Below are 24,928 nucleotides of genomic sequence, written 5' to 3'. Positions count from 1 at the left end.
GTCAGCCTCCATTATCCCTTTCTCAATTTTTCAAACAAACACTTTCATGCTTTCTCACATGCTGTCCCGCAAGGTTGAGTGGCACTCCCTACATACATCCTCAAAATTAACTCATTGTCTCCCTTCAAAAGCCTCCTTCAAAGTCTCTTTGCTATGAAGCCTACAAGAACCTTGACAATAGTTAGGCTGCTGATGTGCTGAGACCACTACCTATCATGCTAACCAATACTGTCTCATTGTTTCCTTGTACTCTCCTGTTAGTCTGTATTCATCTGTTGTATTTGTAGATTGGCAACTCTTTGGGGCAGAGACTGTCTTGTTGTTCTGAGTTTGTACAGCACCTAGCACAATGGGATCCTGGTCCATGACGGGGGCTCATAGGTGCTACAGAAATACAAATAACTACAAAAATACTAATAGATGCTCAAATATGGATTTAAGTGCCTAACTTACATTGTTGAGCCTGTTGTCAGTTTGACATTATATTATCTCTGTTAGGGATGTTCTATTCTGCCCATCCCCATAGTATTTGTGTACCTCCTCTCCCATACGACAAATAGTCAACAGTGAAGGGAAAGTCCACACAATGCCATGCTTATAGTTAATAAATATTGCAGTCTGTTGTGTAAGAATTAATAGATACACAATGAAAACTGTTATAAATCACATAATATGTGACTAAACAAAGAGCCAATTCACTTTAAATTAAGGTGTCCCTCACTTTTACAGATTACAACCAAGGCTACTGGTCTCTGGCGGCAGAGGGTATATTGGGTGGTGTGGCCCACGACAGCTTCAATCCTCATCCATTTGGGGACCCAGAGCTAGATGATGCCAACCAGAAGGTGGGGAAGGCTTGCTAGGGAGGGGAGGGGAAAAGGCACCCAGGAGAGTCACCTCTGCTGGTACAGGTCAAATGGAGCTGTGGCTCGATATTAAAGCTGGCCTCCCATTCAGAACCCCAACCTCCCTTCCCTGAGAAATTCAATGCTTCCCCCAGTGCATTTGCTCCTACTTTCAGGGTGTGAAACAAGTGCAAACTGCAGCCTCTGCATTCCTGGGTGGGGAGCATACCCTACCCTAAGACTTTTTTTTGTTAAGTCAGACATAAAACAGTGATACAGTGGAGCCAAGCTTTGAGCAATGCTCTTCAGCAGTGACCAAACAGCTACCAAACAGCTGAAGATGGTGATGTCTATAATGACCAGATTGTCTGCTCAATAGGAGTTATAGTAATTAAATTCAATCAAAATTAAATCTGGATGGAACCACGCCTGCCCATCATTTGCATTCCACAGACAGTCTCTGTTTCTGCCCCTCAAGGCAATGTTGAAATCAGGCATGTGTTGAATATAATATAACACTTTGTATTTCTATATCGACTTGCACAGGATCTCAAAGAACTTTACACATATTAACATGAAATTCACCCTGTGGCTAAGAGTCAGACTAGGACATGTGCACCAGGTAAGCCGTGGTTTGGCGTTACCATTTAAGTCATCCCTCTAAGGTTTGACCCTGCTACTCCTGCACACAGCAAAGGAGGCCACTGCACAAGTCCTGAATAGGATAATATGGATGAAAGCAATGGTATCCATGACTGTACAGATCTAATAGACCTACCAGGTCCCACAAAGGATGCAGCAGGACTGAAACTGTCCCTCCACATAGCAAACTGTCAAAGAAGAAAGGTTCAAGGAGTGAGATATGAGTTCCTTGTTGTTTGCATGTGAATTGAACCTCTCACACTCAAAGCCTTATTATTCCCATTTTTCAAGTAGGAAAACTGAGCCACAGAGACACCGAGACTTGGCCAATGTATCACACATGAAGTCTGTTGCAGAGCAGGGAATTGAACCTAAGTCCAACATTAGTGCCCTAAAAACTGCCAGATTATCCTTCCTGACTCCCAGCTCTCTCTTTAACCACAAAACATACCCTTGCCCCTGGTAGGCCTGGATCAATTGCCTGGATCCACCAAGGCAGCCCTAGCAAAAACATCCCCTGCTGAAAGACAGGAAAAGGATCTCAGTTTGTTCATGTGATCACAAAGAACTAAGTCATGTAGCAATCTCTAATGGGATTCCATTTGGCCCTGAAAACATCCTGAGAGAGTGCTCTTGTTTTCCTCCGGCATGTAAGACATAGGGAGCCACAGAATAGGGGCTCATTTCAGTTGCACACATGCATTTCTACTTTTCCCTTACTAGGCAAGCAGTAGCTGTCACCTAATTCCTGTATGTGAAATTGGTAGTGAAATGTAGCATGACTGAACCACCCATTACATACCGTTATAAAGCTGCACATCTTAATATGCGTATTGAAAAGACACCCCTGAAGGCACTGAAGAGACATCCATATAAATGAATACCTCCCTCAACATGAGATGCAGGTGGAATGGTGAATAGGCCTGAAGAGTGAAAAGAAACATCTGGTTTTGATGATCTAAAATGTCTGCTCCAAATCTGTAGTTTTTGTTTTTGGCAAATGGGAGCCTTTATACACAGCCTTTAATACTTCATATTCTGCTGTAGAGTTTCTTTAAGATGATGCAACTCTAAGAAACCTGAAAATAAGCCAAGGCAGCTCCAGACTCTCAACCTTTATCTGTTTCTTGGGAGCAAAGCCTGCCTATTAAGCATCACTGGCTTGCGCAGGGAACTGTGACTGTCTGGGCCATATGTAAGATAAGCAGATTCACCTTTCAGTGGACTGGACTCTAGAGAAAGAGAGAACAGACAAGCTGCTGGCTCTCTGCCCTGTGTGGTTGTAACTGAATGTAGTATTTCCTGTTCGTGTTACAGTTCCAGGAGCTGGAATAGACATAGCTCTTGACTACTTTGCCATGGAGAGCACATTCAAGCAATGCAAGCTAATAAAACACTGGCTCAAACCCATTTTTTTTATTCATAAAGCTATGGTTAAATTACAGTTAATGCAGTAAAATTCTAGCAACTATACAGATGTTATCATACAAGTTTAGTTTATTAAGTGAAAACTACAGTAAATCTGTCATGACTACAGGAACACTAGATTCAAATTCTAGGTATTGTAGCAATAATGTGGTAAAACATGCTTAAGTTTAGTTTTATGCTGGCATCTGCCTAAATTTATTATAGCTGAAAAATAATGCAGTCACCAGAAGAGTTTTACTATAACAGGCTATATTTCTAAATTGATTACCACAATTCTCAGAATGTAATCTGGTGGAACTATAGGTGTCATTTACTGAGTTGGTGGCTAAAATATGAAAGATTTAGGGCTTGAACTGTTCTATGCAGGTATGCAACACCACATATTTTGTATTGTTAGCTACTGCACATACCTGTTCAAGGACAATCACTGTTTTTACAAGATAGGAAGCAATGGTCACCTTTGTATCAAAGGTTAGAATAGAGACCTTAGTTCAGTGATACTGTTCCTACATCTCTTCATAGCTTTGCCTGTGACTCTTTTCTCTGGTTTGAGTAAATTGTTACCTGACAACTTCATATTCATCCTGTGGCTGCCCAGGACAAAGTGGTAATTTTAAAGAAAAACTGCAGAGAAACGGGTGGACAGATTATTCAAGCCTGGCACACTCACACAAAGATCCTGATTTTTAATGCCTAAGATTTTTCACTCATATTGACTCTGACACAGGGAACACTTTCTCTGATCTAATCCTTATAGCCACTACCTTACTCTCTTACAAAACCTCAGCAAGTCCCACTTCTACTGTGACACTTCCAAGAAATTAGCTAACTAATCATGGCCATGAAGAAGGGCAGTTGATGTGTATATACACTCTTGATTGATGTTTTATCCCCCTCCACGATCCTTCATAAGTGGGAGATGTCCGAGTACATGAAGTGTATAATAAAATAATAATAATAATAATAGCTTTACACATGCAAAACTTATCTGGATAATTAAAGACCATCTTCAAAGTGCTATTACCTATTTTTTGCATATTCATGTAGGTTGCATGCGGTGGGTCTATGTGAATTTCTACAGGTACAATTTAAGTACCTGCATTTACAATGCTGGCGCAAATACAGACATTCTATCTTTTGAGATAGAAGCTTTAGAAGAGTGGCTATAACAGAGATAGTAATGGTGCAGTAACTAAAATTAGGAGTGGAATTATCATTGAGCTCAAAATAATACTGTTCACTTTATAGCTACGATTTAGAGATTGCAAGGAATTAGTTCTGGTGGTATTGCAGAGTGTGTTGGTGGAAGCTCTAACTTTAATATTTAATTGACAATGTAAAAATCTTTTGGTCTGATCCAATCCTTCTCATTTATTCCTTGCTTATGCTGAATTCTCCTCCACACGCTGCTCTTTATAGCTTTGTCCTGAGTTGGAATAGAGTGTTCCCGTACTTAGTGGCCCATATTCATAGCTTAGGGAAGTCTGTATATAAGAGCATAGTATAAGAGAAGAACAAGCCTACATCTCTGACTGCACCCATCTTCCCATTTCATAGCTGGAGCCATGAATCAGAACTGGATTCTATGACCGTAACCAATATCCTGCTTTTAGGTGGCAATATATATGGGTGACCTCCCTGACATCTCTCTCTTTGCCTAGTAAATTAGAATAGTTGTTGAGATGGGCACCTCAGATGGCGAACTTCAGTGCTTTCACTGTATCCTGTAAAAACGAGGAGATTCCATACAAATGGAATAAATTGTATTCTTTCAAACTCATCTCTTACTACCCAGAATAAGAAAATAACTTTTCTTTCCATGAAACCATGTTTTCTCAGCTAGAGTTTGGAAACCTTTTCCCTACAAAGTTCATGATCAGCAGCATAGATAAATCATATCTTTTTGGATGTTAAATCAGCAGAGGAGCTATTAAAGTGAGTCTAAAAGAACTCTGTTATAGAAGACTTGGATCAGAGATCGAAGGAGGATAAAACAAATTAAATGAATATTCTGTCTCTGCCTTTTCTTCTGGTTCCTGGTTTGTGCACTTATGCTGATCTCTATTAATGGCTCATATTTGTTCTACTGATTTTTTGTGGTATATTCATATAAGACAATACTATGCCGTTTCTTTCATGCAGACAGAATTTCATTTCTGAGTGAAGCTCTTCCGTGGATTGTTACCCTATGTGCTAATCCATTCTTCCCTTTCTAAATTTACACAAATCCCATAAAAATTAATGAATGTTTAATTTAAAAAAGCAATTACAGGCAAAAATAAAAGTGGATAGATCCCTTTCATAAGGAGTCTGTTTATCTTTAAAAAAAAAAAAAAAAAGGGTGGGGGGAATGAATCTAGGCATGACTTTTTTGGGAAAACCATAGTTGCTGAGGCTAGCTAGGCAATTATAGAAAAGCTGGGTGTAGTTTAGTCAAGTATTATACTCAGGCTTATGCTGAAGTAAAGACAATGCCTCATGCTTGGGTTTATTTAAAGCCTTCAACTGAGGCAAATTAACAAACTCAATCAGCCTCATACAGCTGAACTTAATTGAAATCCAACTAAATTGGTAATCTGATTTACATCTTCAAACACCTCCACCCTGCTAACCAGCCAAACTTTCCTTTTTATACTCCCTGCTCCTTAAGTGGGTTTGTTAGACATCTGAATCTAACTGCCCTGCCTCTCTGATTGAGGTTTCAGGCTGATCTTTGCAAAGCCAAGCCTGCTGGAGAGGTGTCTGAAACAACATGGCCAGGAATATAGAGATTTAGAAGGGCTCTTCTTCTGCTGTCTGTGTTCTATGTTCTAGAAGCTGCCAGAAACCAGTCAGAGCAACAGTAGCTAGATCTTGTATGTTTGTGTATATTTAGTAAACATGGTTATTTAAGACCCAACTGTCTCTGTGGTTTCTTTATATTGTTTGTTATGTAAAGAGTAAGGCCTAGATCCATAAAAGGTTTTAGATGCCTGTACCCCAGATTTAAGCACCAGCAAGATCCACAAACCCCTGCTTAGCTGCTGCCTATCCTTATAGACACCGAAACTCACTTGATGCCTATGTTTAAGATTAAAAGTTCCCTAGGTGCCTATGTTTCTGCCTCTGGGCATGTGCACTGGTGCCTCCCTTTAGGCATCCAGACACCTATCTCCCACCTAACATCCATAGCCATGCACAAAAGTAGGCCCTCCTCCACCTACCTCACCTGTGGCACCCAGCGCATAAGTGTGCTTAGAGTGTGCCTACTGGATTAGGCCTCATTCAAAATCTAGCCAGCAGCAGCTGATTTTACTGTTCACTTTTAACACCCTTGTTAGAGCACTTACCTAGGATGTAGAAGACCCAGGTTCAATTCCTTCTCTGCCTCAGGGCAAGGAAGGATTTACACAGGCGCCACCCACCTCTCAGGAGACGGCTGTAACTACTGGGCAATAGGATAGTCTGATGTGGGATATCCTTCAATCTCTTCTGTTGAAGCTGTTCCACTCTGGATAAATACTTAAATAGTCATTGGCCCAAAGAGAAATAGGATGACTTATAGCCTGGTTAGAGTACCCACCTAGGGAGGTGGAAGATCCAGGGTCCGTTCCCCCTGCTCCAGTGATTCTTTATATATAGTGGATCAGCTTCATCAAAAGAAATTTTGGGAGCCCCTCCTGTCCCTTCAGAATATTCCATAGCTCAATGATTACAGCAGTCTCCTGAAAAGTTTGGAAAGCCCCCCGTTAAAATCCCCTTTTCCCCATCAAGCAGAGAACCAATTGAACTTGGATCTCCCACATCCCACATGAGTGCTTAGTTGGGGTTGGCCCTTCTTTGAGCAGCGGGTTGGACTAGATGACCTCCTGAGGTCCCTTCCAACCCTAATTTTCTATGATTCTATGACATGAACCTAAAAATTTGTTTTCTCTGAATATTCACAAATGTGATTTTGGAATGTGCTTCCTGTGATTCGTTCACATCGTTATTCACACACAGCTTCACAAATCTTTCCAGAAAGTAGCTGAAGCGGTTTCATTTAAAAATTCAAGTGAACTTGTCACAGTATTCACCTACCTAGCTATTATTAAATACTGTTCAAAATTTTCTGAAGGTTATGAGCAGCCCCTTTGGTCAGGGGAGGCCTACTGTTAAAGCAGGCAGCTGACGCTATTTAAAAATGTGGAAGTGATAGCTTAGTAAGCAGGAAATACAAGGCAATTGGTCAGCACAAGGGTCTAACTCATTCCAACCTTTCTCTTTCAGTTCCCTAACAATCAGGTACCATATTAAATTACCTAGACTAAATTGCAGTTAAGAGCCTGCTGAAGATTTGCATTTACAGTATACCTAATTTTCCTAACCAATATGTGTCTAGGGAAAAAACAAAATCACCTAAAGCTTTTGATTATTCTCCGGTTGAATTCATACTGCTAAGATTAAGGCTGTGATAACACTTTCATCTCAATGTAAAAGTTGATTAATTGAGAACTTTATTTCTTAGCCATAACATTTTATTCCAAGCTGAAACCTGACATCCAAGATCTTAATGCAGTAAAACAATTTTTTTTCACCACTTTGGAACAAAAATTGGATTAATTGCTTTTAAATTGACCTGCATCCACTTCTCTTTTTCTGTGTATAATTTATATACATTTCAATGGCATGGAAGCCTGATGAACATAAGACAGAACAGACCACTATGAACATTAAATATGTTCACTCATTTAAAAACACATGGTGAAAATCTCCTTTCATTTGCACTGGTGAAACCTATTGAACTCCGTATTCCTATAATTCAAATGCTGCCATTTAAAAAAGTGGAATCTAGTATTAGTGGTTACATGGCACTTTGATAGGCACCTTAGAAATACAGACAGATATACAGATACAAAGAAACTAATGTGATGATGATAAAACAGTTTAGTTCTTTTTGACAAAAGATTAGACCAAATACTGAGATTTTAAAAATCTGTTAATACATGTGCACAGGAATTCCTGTCACTGAAAGTTTTTGAAGGATTTTTAACCACACAGATGTTTAAGTCTTCAAGAGGCGTGTGTTTTCCCCATTAACATTAATGGGCGTTATGAATGTGGATAAAAGATAGAGTAGAGATCTCTATGTCAGCTTGTGCAACGGAATTAGCCCAGTAGACCATTAAGATTCTACAGGTGTTATTGTATTCTGTTGGGCCTATGAATTGGGAACTGAGTAGGATTTATATCACACTTAACTGGTGTATTATGGCTCCAACTCTACTGTGTGAAATATCTTTGCATTCAAAAAGGAATACATTTAGATTTACATGATAGAACCTATAGCTGTAAGCTTACATTCCTTGTGCACCTAAAGGTCCAGGAAAGAAGGACCCAGACCTATAATAAATCAGGAGACATTAAGGTGTAGTGGGTAAGTGTGGAAATCAGGGTCCAGACAGCCCCAAGGGGAAAAGAGCTATCTGAACCCAAAGAACAAGCAATTAAACCAACTTGTAGACAATATTAGTGTATAAAAATGTGTTAAGTAGGTCTTTTAAGCTCATAATGTCCTGAACTCTCCTAGCCATTAGGAGATATGTATACATCTTATGATTATGCATGTATGCATATATGTGTAGAAAATTGTATTTGTAACTACAGTACAACTACATTATCATCTCACAGCAGTGTGGTAAGGCAATCAGGCAGGAAGGACACTTCCCAAACCAGCTGTATACATGAAATGGGCTCCAAGACATGTCCAGTCAGGAAGAGACAATGGTGGACCATTAAAGTTAATAGGAAAACATTGAAACAACTTAAAAATGAAAAGAAAACTCCCATCTGGGAAACCCCCCCCCCCCCCCAGCTCTGTGTAACCATGAATTACCATAGTCTGAGAAAAAGGAAAAAAAAGCTGCAAGCCCTGTGTGGCACTCTGCACCTCAAAGCAGCACCCTGGAACCCCCATATTCACCCCTGTTGTATAATTATGATATATTTTGTACAAAGTGTGCTTTGTGAGGTGTAGCGAGAGGACGTGGCCTTCTTCTGAGATGGACAGGGAGGGACCACTCTCCATCCCCTGGTGGGCAAAGCCAGGCAAGCCACGCCCACCCCGCTGGAAGCAGAGGGGCAGGACAGGAACCAGAAGTATAAAGGGAGGGCCTTCCAGCTCAGTTCAGGGAGAGCTACCAGAGGAGAAGGATGTCTCTTGCTGGGAATTGAGCCTGAAAAGGACTTTTGTCAGTGCTGAGGAGCTACTGCCACTACCATTGGTGATGTATCCTGAGGAATTGATTGGAGCCTTTGGTTTGTGAGTAGCAGGGGAAAGCACTCATGTAACTCAGTTGGGTGTGTCCCTGCCTGTGGATGTCTGTGTAAGCGCAGTAACTTGCCAGAGATTTGTGGCTTGCTATAGCATCACAGGGAGCCCTGGCTGGTGAGATGGAGGGCTCAGCTGTCCCACAGTCCTAGGTTGCACCCTCAGGGGTCCCTCTTGAAAGAGAAGATATTGGAAATCAAGGCTATCCACAAACTGAGAGCTAGCATCTAAATGGGTGGCTGTCTGCAAAGCACTGGATCCCTTCCAGGCATAATTCCTACAACATGCTGGGGAACTGTTCAGAGGCAATAGGCAACTTGTATTCAAGAGGGGAATTTAACTAATGTAGCAGTGTAAAGCCTGAGATTGTGTCTGGGTGTTTGTTTTTCTGTGTAATTTGTATGGTTCACTTTTCCTTACTATTTCATCTTTGAATCTATGATTTTTCTATTAAATAAACTGTTATTTTTACTTCAAGCAGGTCTCTGTTGTGAAAACTGTGTGGAATGTATGTCAAAAATGAACTGATAAGTGGGGGTAGGTTTCATGCCTTTAGGGGTGATAAACCAGAAGGGAACTCTGAGTGTTTGGTAGTTAAGAACTTGGGGGAGGGATTTGGGGGCGTTGGGACCAGAGGTGATTGTTGAGGTCATCCTTCTAGAAGTAACTTGGCTGGTGGAAGCAAGGATGGGACCTTATGCTTGGTGTCAGTGTGTGAGGCATAGCATTAAGACACTCAAAGTTATGAGGCAGGTAGTGACCGAATCCCTTATTGGTCTGGGTGATCACCAGAATGTTAATACATAACACAATGTTAAAATTAGTATACATTTGAAAGCATGTCTTCAGGCACTGCAGAGGAATAAGACAGACATGATGTGTATGGTTTAAGCATAAGCTGCAACTTTTAGGAAATTAGCTGCTTACACAGAGCTGGGGAAGAAGACAGGGTTGGTAAGACATCAACCCGCAAGTAGATTGGATTTATTTTAGTATCATTAATAGACCACCATGGTTACCACATGGGCGGGAAGGGAAGAGATTGCTTAAGTCACCCATCCCCAGCCACTCCATCACTTTAATGTAGTACATAATGAGTCAAGTTCTGCCATAACCCCTCCCTCCACACTTCCTTCATACAAAGAATAAGGACCAATACAAGAGCTGCTCCAGTCTATACTTACCCTTGAAGCACTCCTCCCCCATGTGAACTGAAACTGCAGACCCCAGGCAAATACTCCTACCTCTGTCCTAGAATTGGGATAAATAAAGGGCTGGCATTCCCATCATTACCTCATTGTTTTCCCTCCCCCAGCCATTCCCATCCTGTTGCTCCTCAGTTGGCTGCTGCTTTCCACTCCAGAGGTGTGTGTGTGTGTGTAAGGCCCTTGCACATCTGTACACCGCTCCTAGTTCTTTCCCTTAAATAAAAGGCCATCTTTCCTTCTGAGCAAACCTAAACTTTCTAGGCTTCCTGAATCCTGTAGCTTCTGAAAGAGGTGTGTGGCTGATTCAAACAACCTGCTTCACAGCCCCCTGGTTTTCCCCCCCCCCCCCCAAAGTTTTAGGGGGAAAAAATGTGAAACTTCAACGTACTGACACTGTGCATGCATAAACTCTCTAAAATTACAGAACAAATTTTCTTCAATATTGACTTTGAAATCAATATTAATGATACTTAAAAAAAAATCAAGCCACATCTGAAGGTAGGTGGGATTTTTCAAAAGTGCTCATTGTTGGATTAAGTCAGTAGGAGTTTAACTACTGATTTCAAAAGAAGCAGAGTTAGACCAATGTTTGTCATACACCTTGTATGTCTGCACTACACGTCACTATCTGCAAAGCGGTGTGAGAAAATGTAGTTTATTTTGTTCTATATTACTGTGAATTATTTGTCAGATAATGCAATATAGAGACATAGGTTTTTACAAAACAAACCAGAAGGGAGCAGAGTTAAGTTAATATTTCAAACCTAATTATGTTTTTCCTTAACACTTGCTGACTTTTGAGTGCTAGATTTCTTCATTTTAGCACTGAAGATGGGTTTTAGAAGAGTGCAAGAAAGTATATCCAGATCACCATGCAGCGTATGAATGCTTCACAAAAGAAATAGGAATGCATTGTATTTGAATTGTACTTTTTGTTTTAAAAATAAAGCATTTAAATCCTTATTCACCCCAGGCTAGCGTTATGGGAATGATGCCATGGCTTGTCAGAGCTGAGCCCTGGGTAGTTCAAGAAGGATTCCCATGAACCCTAATGATGGGAAGTCAGACAAAATTAAATGGAGGGCCTTTTTATTGTGGCAGCTGAATCCCACTTCTGGGTGTAGCACATAGTGGGTCAAGTTCTCCTCTCGGTTAATCCATGCAACAAAATATACATGATGTCACTGGTGTTGCAGGGGTGTAACTGAGAACTGAGCTTGGTACATAATATCACAAATTCCTCTCAGAGACCGCAGATTAAGCGGCACAAGATAGTGAGTAAAGGATGGTGTCAGAGGTTCAACCTAATTTTGAATTTCCTTACTTATTTGTTTTACAGCCTTTAGGTTAGTCAGAGGTTCTGACAACTTATAAAGAAATATTTCAACTTCTGTATCATACATTTCTGTATCTTTTCACTTGTCACTTAGTTTCTGTTTCTGCTTCTTCTTCACCCAAAATCATAGGCTGATGTCAGGAATTATCAGGACATTACAAGGTGACTACAGTAGCCAGATTTTGCTCTCAGCTATGTGTACACAGCTAAGATCTTAATTTGACCTTAAGATCCTCTTATAACACAAATGTCTTTAGAAATATTGAGCAAAGTAAGAGAAAGACAGAAGATAAATCAGAGAAACATTTTTCAACTTTTCTTCATAGTATACATGGGAGTACATTTTTCCCTCACTCTTATGCAATGCCACTGAATTAGCTGGGCTAGCACAGGTGTAAATGAAAGTCTAAAATGGTTCATAATTTTTCCTGTGGGTGTGTGTGGTTTGTTAAAATACTGCTTTTAGAATTTAATCTTTACTTAAAAAGTTTTATAATGTATCTGAAAGGGGTTAAGATTCACAAAGGATTAGCTTATCAGGGAACAGAAATTTTCCAGCACAAGAAGATTATGTGGGGGAACTAAACTGTTTATGGACTCCATGATTTCCAGTACTTATCTGTTTTACAGATAAAGAAGAAATTCTTCTTTCTTCTCTAGAAATGCATGTGTCTTCTTACACGATGTTTAATGTGGGTAAAACAAAGGCATTTAGCCACATTTTATTGTGAGAAATTCTGTGCTCTGATTTACATTTTATTCTTCCATGAATTATCACGGATGGAACTCTGTCTTCAACTTAGTCATGATGCCTAGGACATAATTACCTTTCCCAGCCATCATCTCCTCCAGGCAGAGGTCAAAGCTTACTTACCCTAGTGCCTGGAAGATACTTTGACTATTGATCTTCTCCAGAAATTTGGGACCTATGGAGATTCCACAATTCCCTGAGGTAAGATTAATGGACTGGTAAACCACTACTGCCATCTACTGTGCACTGCCACTGATAATGATATTTAAATGCTTCCTTCTTCCTCATTGCCTTTGTAGATCACTTTGCATCACTCACCACACGTCAATTTTAATATGAGGGCAACAGCTTAGAACAGCTATGGAACTACTAAAAATGTACCTTGGTGCACCAAACAACAAATAGAATTTGCATAACTCTGCCCCTGCAGGCTCAAACTCTCATCTCTTTGGGCTTCAGATATCTTTTTGCTGGTCCATCTCTCCCCAGAATTTCTTGAGAAGGAGTGATATTTTAGAGGAAGCTCTTATTGAAGAGTGGATCTTGCATTTAGATCTGAACATGTTTAAATAAGTCAGATATCCTTTGGTAAGGCACTCAATAGCCACAGAAATAAAAATGCTCCACTGCCAGGGTCTGGGGATTCCCAGCTGCATCACCCCTGTGGAGAACAGCTGTCATTGTGGATAATGGCTGGATAAAAGATCTGTGAGAAAGCTGGGTCCTAGCCAGTTTAGAGACTTTTAATACAATCCAGAAATGTGTAAGGAGTCTCTGGAGGTCATGAAGCACCAGTATGATTCGTTCACCTCTGCCTTTATTGCTCTATTAGTGGGAGGCTATATGTTGTACAAGTAGGAGTTTCCTCATGCACTTAAATTTTAGCCAAAGGTAGGATGAGCTACAGTCTAAGGATTCTACTGAACCTGCTCCTTGACACTTAAATAGCAGTCAGAGAGAAATACCTTGTTCCATTTTTGGATTACCAGGAGTCTTGTGCCTCTTCTCTAATATAGGTTTAGCCAGAGTAATCCATGCTTTCAACACTAGGCTAAACCACTGTCACACACTGTCTGGTACCTGAGATTCACTATGACCACCATGAAAAAGCTTCATCTGGTCCAATATGTAGCAACTTCCATTGGTCTAATATGTAGATAACACAGATTGGTGAGCTCACATTGCAATGCTCCATGGCTTACTCTGGCTCCCCATCCAGTTCCAGATCAGCTTCCAGGTTTTGCTGGAAATTAAATCTCTCAGTGAACTGTGGCCCACCTTTCCCTTGGGGGCTCCATCACAATAACCACAATCATCTTGGCAGCTAGGGTTGACAGAATCCATGGAGAAACTCTTGGGGACTCTCAGGGCCAGGTCAAAATGGGTGGCCTGTGGGTATGAAGTGAGCTGCTCAGTTTTGGGGCCAAAAGGCCAGAGATTAATCTGGGGCCAGACCAGATCAAAACCACCCAATTAGAGTCCATTACTAAACTGAGCTCATGAGGTGAGAATCAGGCCAGGCCAGGATCTTTCACCAGGATCAGCAATGGTCTTAAACCAGAGACCATCAACCAGGATCAGGGTTATGAGCAGAGCTTAAGTTGAGATCTGGGATGAAAGTGAGCTGCAGCAAGCTACATGTTAGGCAGAAGCACACTCAAGATCTGTGTAGCTCAGACAACTCCCAGAAATGGCTTTTTGGTTTATACAGGGAGTACCAGCCAATCAAGGAATCATGCAATGCTCATGTTTCTCAGGGTGGCACTTTCTGCAGGGCTTTGCCACCAAGAGGAATTGAGAGATTAGCCTTCCTGGGGCTCTAGTAGCAATGAGGAAGTTTTGCCTGCTTTGACTCTTACTGACCCTGATTCTAGGTCCAGGGGTTTTCAGAGGGGCCAAAGACAAGCATTCTCAATAGCAGGCACTACACTGTGGAACTCACCACCACTGGAGACCAGGTACAGGAGCTGGGAGTCACAGATTCACATCCAAGGGTAGAACTTACCCCATTTTGGTTCACTAAAGAAGGAAAAGGCAATAATTATGCATCCAAAATTTTCAGTGGTTTGGTGCTTAGTCCCATATTCTGTGTTACTAGAAGACTTTATTTGGAAGTGACCTCAATTCTCTTCCTATATAGGCCACTAAAATCTGAGCATTTTCCAGAGCTAATGACCTTTGTGACCTTTCACATAGTGGTATTAGATTTTCTTTAAAAGAAAACTCTCACCTGTCAACTCTGTCAGATGCTGGACACAATCAATAACCAGTGTGTGATGGGGCACCTTTCCCTCACTGGATTGGAAAGGGTTAAGAGGTCCCTCGGGAAGGCTACCTGAAAGGTATCCAATAGGAAGAGGCTGTGTGGGAACCAATCAGGGCCCAGGAGGCCAGTATAAAAAAGAGCTGCAAAGCAAAGTGAGTCCCAGAAGCTTGAAGAGGGAGGACTGTCAGCACTTGAGACAGAGCAGTGACTGGCTGCTGGAACTCAGCAGAGCTAAGCACCCTGAAGCAAGGGTAGAGAAGGTAGTGGGTCTGCACGGAAGTGGCCCAGAGAAATCCACTGAGGAGCTGGGGAAGATGCTGCAAAAGGCCACACACACTGGGTCCCTGGGCCAGGACCTGGAGTAGTGGGTGGGCCTGGGTCCCCCCACATCTCAGTAGCCATTGGAGTGGGGCAGGACTGTGGTAGCCACAGTGGGAAGTGGCTAGAATGGACTGCAGAATCCCCCAGAAGGGGGAATACAGATTGTGACTCAGACAGAGGGCTGAGTCATGAGAAGGAGGGTCCAGCGGAGACAGGTCGGAGAGTGAGACACCACAGAGATGGGTGTCTGCCTGGCTGAGAGTTGATTCCTTAGATAGCCAGCAGGAGGCACCAGGGCAGTGAGTGGAACTGTTACACAGGGCTTCTCATTTTGATTGGCAACCACAGATAGTATCTGTCCTATAAGATAGAGTTGGTTTACACAAGTCTGCAGAATTAGAGTCCAAGGTCCACTAAAGACTGTAGTGCAAGCCAGCTTACTTTAAAGTCAATGGCAAACTTCCCATCAACTTCAATTACACCAGGACTCAATTTCTGCTATATGTTGCCTGGACACAAAACTAAGATGGTCCAAACTGAATTTAATTTCAGTTTTTTAAATATTCATTTTTTAATCTTGTCCCATCTTTACCTGTGGGATACTAAGCAGTTTGTTATATCAGGACTTCTCAGCTGGTGGGGCATAATCCAAAACTGGATTGCAAAGGGGTAATTGTGATCACTGAAACTAATAGAATTTTTGCAGTTGACTTTAAGTGGGATCAGAATTGGACCCCTGAAATATCTAGAACTGCTTTTGTCACCTTGCTTAGCCTCTCAACTCTAGAAAAACATTTGTTAATTTTTTAAGAACTACATTGAATCAAAGGCGAGGGTTTATCAAATACAATTGCATGATGCAGTCTCCATAGTGAGAACTCAGGATCAGATAAGCTGCCAAATAATAAATCAAGTAAATCCATTCAGATTTTGGGTAACCCCTTTATTCTAGTGTTCAAGAACAGGTACAGTGAAACCTAAAGATCACAACCTAGTCTAGGAAACCCTCCCATCCTAAGTAATCTTTGCACTTCTGCTCTGAAAGCTTATACTGTAAAAAATAGCATTGTGGCTTCCCCCTGTATTATCCTTCAGTGATTTGCATATTAAGTGTGCTCAATTTGCATGTAAAAAGCTGTTTTGTTTTGTTTTTCTGTTTGTGAGCCCTGCAAACAAAACCTGGATTTCAGAATCAAGCTGGATTTTTTTTCCTTCCCATTCATCATTGCTCAACAATAGCTGAAGTCCTGCAGACAAGTCAGGTGCTGGGTTTCATTGATACAACTCCTAAGTCTTTAAAATTATGCCCTCTTGTCTTTTTAGTGGGTTTTATACTTTAGTAATTGACTAACTGGTGCTCGGGGCTGAAATATAGAACAGTGAAAGACTCCCGTTGACTTCAGTGAGGTTTGGAACAAGTTCTTTATGAACATGTAATCTGTTGCTGATGCAAAAGAAATTGTGGAATCTAGCTGTTTCCCTTAGCTGAGTTGTCTCCTGCAGAACTAAAAGGAGTTAAAAATAGTAACAAATACATTCTGGCACTAAAGTAATCAGATCTGACTCTGAATACACACACACAGGGCAGATTTGTTGAATAAGATGTAATTTTCCCTGAGTTACTTGTCAGAGTAGAACCATACCTTAAAGTATCCCCAAGATTCCCTGTAAAAATGTGTTGATCTTTAGTTAAAGGCATCACCTGCATTAACAAAAAGGGCTTTGATTGGTCCCATATTTTAACATTTAAGATAGATATTTTCAGTCTATTCTGTTTGTGAAATTTAAGGAGCCTTCTCAGGGGTTTGTTGGCTATTATCGTTTACCACACTCTTAAAGCATCACAATCCCCAGGACTAAGAAATGAAGGGAAGCCAGTCAAGCATGCTATTGTCAGAAGGGCTTTTGGCCAGATTTGTTTTAGAATCTTAAAGGACTGTGTTGAAGATTTTGAGCTTAACTTTCAGTCTCCTCTTTTCCATTTTTAGCCATTCTGGATTAGGCGCTGCAGTTCACAATACAGGACTTGTATCTTTATTCTTTAGTAGTACTACACATTTCCTGCCACTGCTGTTTCATTTCAGCATCTGCTACAGACCATTTTGATCAAGTGCATTTGACCAGTGTCCCTAAAGTCCCACTTATATCAATAGTATTTCTAGGCTCTGAAGGAGGATAATGGTTGAAAGCTTGTCCCCAATGCAGTCAATGGGTGTTTGCCACTGATTTCAGTTCACTGAATATATTTACTGGATATTTATAATAGACTTTGAGGTTTTCCTTCTTTTTCCTTAGTAACCTTTCCAATTTCATTATATTCCTTACCTAAAAAACCCACCAATCTAATCCCCCAATAAATAAATCTATTTAAAAGATAAAAATGGCAGTGAGACTATTTGTGACCTCTATTAAATACTATGAGACTCTTCCATAGATCACAATAACCTTTCTATAGTTTTTCCTAATCATCCAATAGAACATAGAGAATTTTAACCATGCCATCAAACAAGGTATGCGAACTCTTGTAGTAGCACTGAAATTAACATGCCCTGTTTAGTTTGTAGAATTGGTCAAGGAGCTCAAGTATTCTGCCAAAGTTATTTATTCTAATTAGCATCAGAGATTCTCTTCTGTGTCCAAACGTCAAGACCCAAAATCCTACTAGCCTCAATCTCAGAATTTTTTAATCTCTAATAGCTATGGTACTAGAAGAGGGAAAGGGAACAAGGAACTCCACATCAGAATTCATGGGGGTTGGCTTCCTTCATGATGTGGTGTGCCTCTTTTTCTAATCAAATATTTAGTGAAATCTTGACTTCACTGAAGTCAGGGAGTTTTGCCATTGATTCAATCCCTAGTCCCCACTAGCTATTATGGGAATAAGTACAGCTAGACTGAATGTGTATAGATTTGTATTTTGCATGTACGCGCAAGCACTCTTATTTCAACAATCATCCTGATTATTTTCTTTTTTCATGCATTAGTATAGGATATGTCAGACAGAATTCAAATGTCACACTTTTTTCAGAAATGTTATTTACATAAAATACACCCACATAGCCAAGAATCTCCTTTGAGATGTGATAAAAATAAACATATTGTAAGAAAATCAGTATGGGCTACTGTATCCAGAAGCCCATTCTATTTATCAATAAAACTATATTAATTGATTTAGAATTTTGCTTTTATGAAAAAAATGAACTGTCTTTTTTTCTAAGAAACAGACTTTACTGCATTTGGTATCTACTGCTCTGATTTTCAAAGGAGCTGGGAGCCACAGCTGGCATTTATGTTAATGGTAGTCAGTTTCCAGCTCCTCAGAAAAAAGAAATTAAATTATTAATTATTTTCCTCACAGGAGATTTATACTGCAATCTAAAGCTGTAATGTTCATTTGGAGCTCAGTCCTGGAAAATGCAGAGCACTCTGGCCCTGGTCCAGCAAAGCAAGTGCCCAAGTGCTTTGCTGGATTGGGGCCAGAGTGCCCAGCACCTTGGTGGATCAAGCCCTTGAAAAGGTAGATGGTAGGATGTCAGGTGGTGCCAGAGTTATAGTGTAAAATAATATAAGCAATGAAGAAGAAGGCTAATGTATTCCACTCCTAGTAGCAGTGCATTCTTTGGCAAGATAGTATTTATCATACATTAAAGAAACATAGTGTGAAAGCCTTTTCATTGACAGGCCATTCCAAGAGTTAATAGCCTTATTATCTTAAGTTTACCAAGGGACAGGTTTGATGGCAGGGAATTTGGGTCAGCCATACAGACCTTGAGTAACAAAAAGGAGACACAATAACGTCTCTTCCATTGGCAACTATAAAGACTATTGCTACTCACTGCTAGTGCACTTCTTTGCTTCTATGTCTGGGAATGCAGCTCTCGCTGCATCAGGTGCCCCCTTGCTGCTCATTATTGGCTCAGCAATGAATCTTTCTTCTAGTAACTTGGCCCTCTGGCCAGGTCACCATTTAATCTACCCCTTCCAGGGTTACAAAGTCCAACAGGATGTCATCTCCAGGTGGTGGTCAGCACCAGCTGGGGACTCAGTACCCTCTGTCTCTCAGGTGACACCAGGCAACCTAATTGGCATCTCAGGCCCTCATTAACCCTGTCAGGGAAGGCGAGGGTGCGCACCCCATCACAGACAGTTTGTCTTGCTTCCCGAGGTATAAATAGATTCTTAATACAATAATCCTCCACCACTTCCCTGGTGCATCTATTAGCACATGCTGAGAGAGGAGGTAAGGAGAAGCTAGACTGAAAGCAGGAGAGCTATGGCTAGTTTTCTTTCCATGCACAGCTGCATTAAAAACACTCTGCTATTCCCTCCTCTAAACTTTTGGATTAGTTTATGGGCCAGAGATCCAGCTGATGTACATCAGTGTAGCTTCATTAGGTCCTGTGTTTCTAATGATAGCTTCCCGTTATATTTAAATACAAATAAAAAATACAGTGTTACCCCTTTTTGACATGAGAGGCAAGCCAAAAATTTGAGGTCTAGTAGCTTGTTCCAGTTAGGAGAAGAAATTGGTGATAGTCAGGTATTTCTATAAGGCAGTTTTGTTTGTTAGCAAAGAATGTACAAAGTCCTGCATCTAGATTCCTAGAAGGAATCAAATAGCAGCAAAAAGCTTCTTTTGCTCCCGGCACCAGGAGCAGTGTTTTCAGCCTGCAAGCCCTGACCGAAACATTTCTCCACAGGTTACATCTGTGGTCAGGCACCATGTTCTCAGCTGCCACTTCAGCATGTCTGTGTGTCCTCTGTGTTCTGCCTGGGTAGATTCACATAACCTTTTTGTCTTAGTAGGGGGCTTGCGACTAACTTATCCTTACAGTTATGTTACTTGAAGTGTTGGTTCACGCCCATCAGTCTCGGTGAGCTTTTAACTCAATCCATTACAAAGTTTCACTCAACTCATAACACTACCTTTAAAGACTCAAGTGTCCTGTAATAACCCCCATAGACAGGCTTGGGCAAATTCTTCATTTCCAGAGAAACAAAATCTTTTCCAGACACAGGAGCTACAGTACATTCAGGAGAAGAAAGGGCAGCCTCTCCACAGAGATTTTACAATGGGTTCAAATGTGTCTCACGTTTTAGTAATTAAAAATTTGAGCCAAAATTTGAGCTCAATAAAAATTTGAGCCAAACCCAAAGACAGACAGTTCTGCCAAGGGTGCTGTATCTGAAACCTGTAGAACAATACTCTAAAATTAGACTTCTAAAAGTTAAAAGACTAGCAAATAGTTAGTGTGATAGGTGGAGCTGGTAGCCCCACCTGTTGTTGAGGTTGCCTGACATGCCTCATGATAAGATTCTGTTTTCAGTTGCTTTGTACTTTGCCAAATTTTAGCCATTCAAATTGACATTTTCCATGCCACGTGTCTGCTTCAGGCTGATTTTTTTTTTACCTTTTTTTTTTTTTTTTTTTTTTTTTTTTTTTGAGGGGGTGGGGGAAAAGGAGGATTTCAGCTTAAGCACTTCTGCTTTTTCCGGGAAAATGGCTAGGGAAAAATATGGTTTTTTTGCCCAGGTTAAATTCTTGCAACCTTATTTTTGAAAACCTCTAATGCTCTATGCTTTGAAGCAGGGACTTGACATTCGGCAGGGGGGAAGAGGAGGTTGGCCTGTCTGTCAGGAATGGTTCTTTTGTTCCCATGAAAATCTGCCCAAATTTGGCAAAGGTGTAAGCCTTTGAAAAATCATCCTTTGTACATACTCAGCGGAGATTTGCTAGAGCATCAGAGGTGAATTCCTTGAAAATTCTGTTTACGCTGAGTATGCTCCAGCCTCAGGCTGAGCAGCATTTTCCCTGCAATTGCCATTCTGGGCTGCTGCAGGCTGGACCAGGGCTGACCACTGGAACTGAAAGCAGAAAGTTTGTCTCTCAATGACCTGTCCCTGGGCACAGGGAGTGTGGAAGAGGAAGCTGCCTGATTCAAGTGCAGAGGGGACAAGAACTGGAGTCAGGAACTGAAGGGACATAGGGAGTAGATTTGGACAGAGCCTGGAGGTGAAGATTGGGACTAGAGGCAGATGAAGTGGGGAATGGAAATTGGGACTGGGAATTGGGGAGACTGGGACTGGTTGTAAAAGGAAAGTGGAATTGGGATCTAGGGCAGTCCCCCCTGGGACTGACTTGGCAAGGAGACTGAGATAATCCCCCCTCATCTCACAGGGATGTTGGGGGAAAATAAATGTATTACTTGTGAAGAACTCAGTGATGGGTATCACAGAAAAACCCAGGAGGAAATTAATAATTCTGTCTTCAGAGCAGGATTTGAGTCGTGTATGGTGAATATTTCATGGGGTAACAAATTGAACAAGAAGAAAACAAAATATTGAATTGCTGCTTATTAAGTGAGCACCATTCATCCTGTCCATTGAATAAGGTAGGGGTTCTGTGGGAAAAAAAATAGTATGTGATCATGTAATTAAAGACTGTATCACAATGCATGCACAAGGAAGGGGGGCAAATAAAGGTTCCACAGACACCCTTAATTCTGGTATTTTCTGTCTTTTGAGTGTTTGATTTTGCAACCTCAGTAATGTTTTTTTTGTGTCTGAAATATGCTGATGACCAGATGCTAGCTCAACTTTGGTTAAAATGTCCTGTGACAACCTCTGCATCATAATGCCTTTTCTAATCATCTTTACAAGGTATATTCTGGCAAGTTTGTGAGCACTAATATGGAAGGTAAAAAGGGAGGGAAATAACTTATTTTGGTGAATTATAGGAGCTGACAGGGTGGCAACATTCAGTCATGGTCTGGTCATGAATGAAGTCTGAACAATTTAGACTAGCATTTAAAATAAATATTAGCAGAGGAGGAGAAGAAGGCAATAATAATAGAAAAGGACTTGTATAAACAACCTCCTCTATAACCATTTGTATTATTATTACATTTCATCTGAACAATAGATATAGTCCAGGTTTTTCCTGCATACGAATCCAGATGGGTTTAAGGCAAAACATAAATCATGCTTATTTACTTCTATAGTGACAGTTTATAGTTAAACAATGCAGTTTTGTTTTCCTTTCAAAGATTTATTGTAGTGGACAACCGTTAGTGACTCACAGAAGCCATTCAGAGAGAAAGAATAATAGTCTAACTTCAGTGCAAATAGTCTGATTCTGCTCTGACACCATGCACATCAGGAGAAACTCCATGGAAGTCAAGGGAGCCCCATCAGTGTATGCAAGAGAAGAATACAATATTAGTAGATGCTATCCTAGGAGTTCATTCCTGAAATGAAACCTACTTTATTGGTCAGTGTCCCATCAAGGTAGATATAATCTGCCTATTACTTCAGAGTATATTTAAGTATTGTTGCAAGTACTTATTTTTGTGCAGTTATTGTATAGGATCCAAATTGCCAATTGTACCCATTAAGCCACAACTAAGATTTTTTGATTTAAAGAAAAAAAGATGACATTGAATTGTGCTATTACCACCAAAAACATTTTAAGGTGAGCCCTGATCCCTTGTGACTAGATGTATCTTATATTCTCGTCTTCCCTATAAGCACCCAACATTATCAACAGTTGCAAAGAGGGGTGGCGGGGGAAAGCATTGAAAAGATCTTCATAGAGCAAGAGATAAGCAGAGAAGATTACGTCCTTTATCCTGGAAAGTGAGAGTATCCATTTGACTGCTCAGCTGCTCTAGGGAATTATTCAAGCTTCATAGAAATGTACTTTGTTCTAGGAGGATGTGCCTTTTTCCCTTGGATGTTGCAGTGAGGGGCTGGTGCATGGTAGGGGATGCATCCTATCTTTAAGTTACAGAGAACCCGATAACACTGGTTTAGGGATTTGGAACTAGCTGCTTATCAAACCGGAGGGCTACCTATTCTTTCAATATCAAGAATACAGCCAGATTGTTACAATTGCAGTTCTATCATCAGTTCAAACAATGAACAAAAAGAGAAAAATGACTTCTGAGCTTCATCTCCATGGCAACAGGCTGACACTTTTGCTTGTGCGCACACAGAGATTTGTCAGTTCAAGCCAAGCCAAGTCAAGTCCTTTTGACACGATATCATAATTCAACAGTCTTACCAGGTCTAATTCATTCAGTCAAAAAAGAATAATTCGCATTATTAGCTGGAGTAAACTAGAAAGTGCTTCCTATCTGATGGGTCAACTAGTATTCTTCATCTGGTTTGAAAATCTGACTCGGACACTGAACCCCAAAAAAGTGAATGGTTTTGGTGTATTAAATTTCTGATAATTAGCGTGCTGTGTTGCAAAGGTTTTGCTGAACAAACTCACACAGGAAACTGTGAACATTCATTGTGCAATCTGGATTCATCTTCAATTAGGCAAGCACTGTGATGGCCCTACTGAAGTCATTCCCAGAATGAGATGTCTCCAGGGGACCATAAATTCCATCTTTTGGAGGTAATTTCCTAGGAAAAATGCCTTTATTCTAGGGCATGAATTCTGCTGAGCACCTCCCATGGAGCTATGGATTGACTTAAAAGCATAATGACTGCATGTCAGATAAGACAGTGATGAACTGTGTGTCTTCAAAGAAAGAGAAGGAAACTTTCTTTCCTTCTGTTGACATCAGAAACAAATCCTTAGCCCAAAGGACATTTGAAAGTGGATTTTCTGTTTTCAAAGGAGGACATTGCTCCCCATATAACAAAATGCCTCTGGCTAGCTTATTTTGAACTTCCCTTTTTCTTTTCAGAGGGTTTTTGTTACAGACAAGTTAATTTTTTTTATTACTCAAATTTTAAAATAGTTGCAATACTTCACACAGCACTTAAAACCTTTGTATTAACCCTATATATCATTTAAATGTGCAGTGGCTTGTAGATTCTGCTTACACCATAAAATAGCGCTGTCCTGCTGGGCTAGTTCCTGTCATCACACAAATGATCATTTGTGTAAGTGTTCAGACCTGCAAGATTTCTAGTAGGAAAATGGTCTAAATCCTAAAGGGAAAATATGGAACAACGGTTTGAGGAAGAGAAATAGACCAAATATTATTGGAATCTAAATAAATACATAGTGAACAAAACAATTCTGGCTTTACATCTTCTTACTAAATATATCTATATTGACTAGTAACCTGAATCATGTATAGTCATTTCCACCTGTACAAGGTAGGTGTAAAATGCGACCAGTTCAGAAAGGTGGTGTTTTAACCCACTTGGCAGCCTAGAGTTGCCAATTTTGGTTGGATGTATTCCTGGAGGTTTCATCACATGACATAATCTTTTATTAAAGTTTAATTTTTAACTCCTAGAGATTCCTGGACAATCCTGGAGGATTGGCAACCCTACTTGGCACTCACTTTGCAATGGTTTAAATTACTATATATAGCGCAGAACAATTAATCTAAAGTTGTACAAGCAAAGTAAAACCTTTCAAAGGAGATATAAAAATGGTTGGTTTAATCTGTTTTGTTGGTACAACTTTAACTTCTGGCAATTCTCTCTCCCCCCCCCCTCCTCCTCCTCCTCAATCCTTGTTCTCTGAGTGAAATTGTGATACCTTTACTCATGCTGTGTAGTATCTTACTCCATTATTATTATTCAGCATTTATATTGCAATAACGCCTAGAGGGCTTAGCCAGGTCAGATTCCCATTGTGCTAAGCACTATATAAACATATAATAAATTACTCTAATGGTCCTTTTGAAATATACAGTATTCCTCTCAGATTAAGGAAATACTCATTGTGAGTAAGGAAGGCAACATCTGTTCCTCCAAATTTTGGTACTAATGCATTTACTGAAAGTCATTCAAAAGATCAGTGTTTGGATGCTGCTTTGTAGAGAAATATTTATTTGAAGTATGAGGGGGAAAGCTTTTTAAGTTGCACGTCC

Source organism: Emydura macquarii, unplaced genomic scaffold, assembly GCF_026122565.2.
Source record: "Emydura macquarii macquarii isolate MOO-44397 ecotype Brisbane River unplaced genomic scaffold, CSIRO-AGI_Emac_v2 contig_2897, whole genome shotgun sequence".
Lineage (NCBI taxonomy): Eukaryota > Metazoa > Chordata > Testudines > Chelidae > Emydura > Emydura macquarii.
The sequence above is the reverse complement of the archived record's forward strand: the minus strand, read 5'-3'. Positions refer to the sequence as shown.